This window comes from Lytechinus variegatus, chromosome 8 (genome assembly GCF_018143015.1).
Source record: "Lytechinus variegatus isolate NC3 chromosome 8, Lvar_3.0, whole genome shotgun sequence".
In the NCBI taxonomy this organism is placed as follows: domain Eukaryota; kingdom Metazoa; phylum Echinodermata; class Echinoidea; order Temnopleuroida; family Toxopneustidae; genus Lytechinus; species Lytechinus variegatus.
The window spans coordinates 25,780,818-25,786,283 of NC_054747.1; the positions used below are offsets into that span (position 1 = coordinate 25,780,818).

Here is a 5,466-nt window from a genome sequence, read left to right on the forward strand (position 1 = left end):
ACATTGCAGAGTATCGTACTGGTATAAGCTTATCCCATTTGATTTGTATTACTTGTACATTGCAGAATATCCTAGAGGTATAAGCTTATCCCATTTGATTTATATTACTCGTACATTGCAGGGTATCGTACTGGTATAAGCTTTTCCCATTTGATTTGTATTACTTGTACATTGCAGGGTATCGTACTGGTATAAGCTTATCCCATTTGGTATGTATTACTTGTACATTGCAGGGTATCGTACTGGTATAAGCTTATCCCATTTGGTATGTATTACAAGTACATTGCAGAGTATCATACTGGTATAAGCTTATCCCTTTTGATTTGTATCGCCTCATACATTCTAGAGTATCCAAGAGGTATAAGCTTATCCCATTTGATTTATATTACTCGTACATTGCAGAGTGTTGTACAGGGATAAGCTTATCCCATTTGATTTGTATTACTTGTACATTGCAGAGTATCGTACAGGTATGAGCTTATCCCATTTGATATGTATTACTTGTACATTGCAGGGTATCGTACTGGTATAAGCTTATCCCATTTGATTTGTATTACTTGTACATTGCAGGGTATCGTACTGGTATAAGCTTATCCCATTTGGTATGTATTACTTGTACATTGCAGGGTATCGTACTGGTATAAGCTTATCCCATTTGGTATGTATTACAAGTACATTGCAGAGTATCATACTGGTATAAGCTTATCCCTTTTGATTTGTATCGCCTCATACATTCTAGAGTATCCAAGAGGTATAAGCTTATCCCATTTGATTTATATTACTCGTACATTGCAGAGTGTTGTACAGGGATAAGCTTATCCCATTTGATTTGTATTACTTGTACATTGCAGAGTATCGTACAGGTATGAGCTTATCCCATTTGATATGTATTACTTGTACATTGCAGGGTATCGTACTGGTATAAGCTTATCCCATTTGATTTGTATTACTTGTACATTGCAGGGTATCGTACTGGTATAAGCTTATCCCATTTGGTATGTATTACTTGTACATTGCAGAGTGTTGTACAGGGATAAGCTTATCCCATTTGATTTGTATTACTTGTACATTGCAGAGTATCGTACAGGTATGAGCTTATCCCATTTGATATGTATTACTTGTACATTGCAGGGTATCGTACTGGTATAAGCTTATCCCATTTGATTTGTATTACTTGTACATTGCAGGGTATCGTACTGGTATAAGCTTATCCCATTTGGTATGTATTACGTGTACATTGCAGATATTCGTACTGGTATAAGCTTATACCTTTTGGTAAGTATTACGTGTACATTGCAGAGTATCATACAGGGATAAGCTTATCCCTTTTGATTTGTATTACTTGTACATTGCAGAGTATCGTACTGGTATAAGCTTATCCCATTTGATTTGTATTACTTGTACATTGCAGAATATCCTAGAGGTATAAGCTTATCCCATTTGATTTGTATAACCACGTATATCGCAGAGTACCCTACAGGTATAAGCTTATCCCATTCGATTTATATTACTCGTACATTGCAGAGTGTTGTACAGGGATAAGCTTATCCCATTTGATATGTATTACGTGTACATTGCAGAGTATCGTACTGGTATAAGCTTATCCCATTTGATTTGTATTACTTATACATTTAAGAATATCCTAGAGATATAAGCTTATCCCATTTGATTTGTATAACCACGTATATCGCAGAGTACCCTACAGGTATACGCTTAAGCTTATCCCATTCGATTTATATTACACGTACATTGCAGAGTGTTGTACAGGGATAAGCTTATCCCATTTGATTTGTATTACTTGTACATTCCAGAGTATCATACAGGTATAAGCTTATCCCATTTGATATTTATTACTTGTACATTGCAGAGTATCGTACAGGTATAAGCTTATCCCATTTAATATGTATTACTTGTACATTGCAGAGTATCGTACTGGTATAAGCTTATCCCATTTGGTATGTATTACGAGTACATTGCAGAGTATCATACTGGTATAAGCTTATCCCTTTTGATTTGTATCGCCTCATACATTCTAGAGTATCCAAGAGGTATAAGCTTATCCCATTTGATATGTATTACGTGTACATTGCAGAGTGTCGTACTGGTATAAGCTTATCCCATTTGATTTGTATTACTTGTACATTGCAGAATATCCTAGAGGTATAAGCTTATCCCATTTGATTTGTATAACCACGTATATCGCAGAGTACCCTACAGGTATAAGCTTATCCCATTCGATTTATATTATTCGTACATTGCAGAGTGTTGTACAGGGATAAGCTTATCCCATTTGATTTGTATTACTTGTACATTCCAGAGTATCATACAGGTATAAGCTTATCCCATTTGATATGTATTACTTGTACATTGCAGAATATCGTACAGGTATAAGCTTATCCCATTTGATATGTATTACTTGTACATTGCAGAGTATCGTACTGGTATAAGCTTATCCCATTTGGTATGTATTACGAGTACATTGCAGAGTATCATACTGGTATAAGCTTATCCCTTTTGATTTGTATCGCCTCATACATTCTAGAGTATCCAAGAGGTATAAGCTTATCCCGTTTGATATGTATTACGTGTACAATTGCAGAGCGTCGTACTGGTATAAGCTTATACCTTTTGGTATGTATTACGTGTACATTGCAGAGTATCATACAGGGATAAGCTTATCCCTTTTGATTTGTATTACTCGTACATTGCAGAGTATCGTACTGGTATAAGCTTATCCCATTTGATTTGTATAACCACGTATATCGCAGAGTACCCTACAGGTATAAGCTTATCCCATTTGATTTATATTACTCGTTCATTGCAGAGTATTGTACAGGGATAAGCTTATCCCATTTGATTCATATAACTCGTACATTGCAGAGTATCGAACTGGTATAAGCTTATACCATTTGGTATGTACTACGTGTACATTGCAGAGTATCGTACAGGGATAAGCTTATCCCATTTGATTTATATTACTCGTACATTGCAGAGTATCGAACTGGTATAAGCTTATACCATTTGGTATGTACTACGTGTACATTGCAGAGTATCGTACAGGGATAAGCTTATCCCATTTGATTTGTATTACTCGTACATTGCAGAGTATCGTACTGGTATAAGCTTATCCCATTTGATTTGTATAACCACGTATATCGCAGAGTACCCTACAGGTATAAGCTTATCCCATTTGATATGTATTACTTGTACATTGCAGAATATCGTACAGGTATAAGCTTATCCCATTTGATATGTATTACTTGTACATTGCAGAGTATCGTACTGGTATAAGCTTATCCCATTTGGTATGTATTACGAGTACATTGCAGAGTATCATACTGGTATAAGCTTATCCCTTTTGATTTGTATCGCCTCATACATTCTAGAGTATCCAAGAGGTATAAGCTTATCCCATTTGATATGTATTACGTGTACAATTGCAGAGCGTCGTACTGGTATAAGCTTATACCTTTTGGTATGTATTACGTGTACATTGCAGAGTATCATACAGGGATAAGCTTATCCCTTTTGATTTGTATTACTCGTACATTGCAGAGTATCGTACTGGTATAAGCTTATCCCATTTGATTTGTAACCACGTATATCGCAGAGTACCCTACAGGTATAAGCTTATCCCATTTGATTTATATTACTCGTTCATTGCAGAGTATTATAAGGATAAGCTTATCCCATTTGATTTATATTACTCGTACATTGCAGAGTATCGAACTGGAGAATTGTATAAGCTTATACCATTTGGTATGTACTACGTGTACATTGCAGAGTATCGTACAGGGATAAGCTTATCCCATTTGATTTGTATTACTCGTACATTGCAGAGTATCGTACTGGTATAAGCTTATCCCATTTGATTTGTATAACCACGTATATCGCAGAGTACCCTACAGGTATAAGCTTATCCCATTTGATTTATATTACTCGTACATTGGAGAGTATTGTACAGGGATAAGCTTATCCCATTTTATATGTATTATGTGTACATTGCATAGTATCGTACTGGTATAAGCTTATCCCATTTGATTTGTATTACTTCTACATTCCAGAGTATCATACAGGTATATGCTTATCCCATTTGATTTGTATAACCACGTATATCGCAGAGTACCCTACAGGTATAAGCTTATCCCATTTGATTTATATTACTTGTACATTGCAGAGTATTGTACAGGGATAAGCTTATCCATTTGATATGTATTACGTGTACATTGCAGAGTATCATACAGGTATAAGCTTATCCCATTTGATATGTATTACTTGTACATTGCAGAATATCGTACAGGTATAAGCTTATCCCATTTGATATGTATTACTTGTACAATGCAGAGTATCGTACTGGTATAAGCTTATCCCATTTGGTATGTATTACGAGTACATTGCAAAGTATCATACTGGTATAAGCTTATCCCTTTTGATTTGTATCGCCTCATACATTCTAGAGTATCCAAGAGGTATAAGCTTATCCCATTTGATATGTATTACGTGTACATTGCAGAGCGTCGTACTGGTATAAGCTTATACCTTTTGGTATGTATTACGTGTACATTGCAGAGTATCTTTCTGGTATGTTCTTTTGGTATGTATTACGTGTACATTGCAGAGTATCATACAGGGATAAGCTTATCCCTTTTGATTTGTATTACTCGTACATTGCAGAGTATCGTACTGGTATAAGCTTATCCCATTTGATTTGTATAACCACGTATATCGCAGAGTACCCTACAGGTATAAGCTTATCCCATTTGATTTATATTACTCGTTCATTGCAGAGTATTGTACAGGGATAAGCTTATCCCATTTGATTTATATTACTCGTACATTGCAGAGTATCGAACTGGTATAAGCTTATACCATTTGGTATGTACTACGTGTACATTGCAGAGTATCGTACAGGGATAAGCTTATCCCATTTGATTCGTATTACTCGTACATTGCGGTATCGTACTGGTATAAGCTTATCCCATTTGATTTGTATAACCACGTATATCGCAGAGTACCCTACAGGTATAAGCTTATCCCATTTGATATGTATTACTTGTACATTGCAGAATATCGTACAGGTATAAGCTTATCCCATTTGATATGTATTACTTGTACATTGCAGAGTATCGTACTGGTATAAGCTTATCCCATTTGGTATGTATTACGAGTACATTGCAGAGTATCATACTGGTATAAGCTTATCCCTTTTGATTTGTATCGCCTCATACATTCTAGAGTATCCAAGAGGTATAAGCTTATCCCATTTGATATGTATTACGTGTACAATTGCAGAGCGTCGTACTGGTATAAACTTATACCTTTTGGTATGTATTACGTGTACATTGCAGAGTATCATACAGGGATAAGCTTATCCCTTTTGATTTGTATTATTCGTACATTGCAGAGTATCGTACTGGTATAAGCTTATCCCATTTGATTTGTATAACCACGTATATCGCAGAGTAC

The 5,466-nt window shown here is 35.5% G+C and overlaps 1 long non-coding RNA gene across 1 annotated transcript; it reads left to right on the forward strand.

Moving 5' to 3' along the window:
- Positions 1–2,346, forward strand: LOC121420773. The gene is made up of 3 exons (XR_005970830.1): positions 1–21; positions 1,649–1,705; positions 2,161–2,346. It is a non-coding gene; the product is annotated as an uncharacterized LOC121420773 (long non-coding RNA).
- The last annotated feature ends 3,120 nt before the right edge of the window (positions 2,347–5,466 follow it).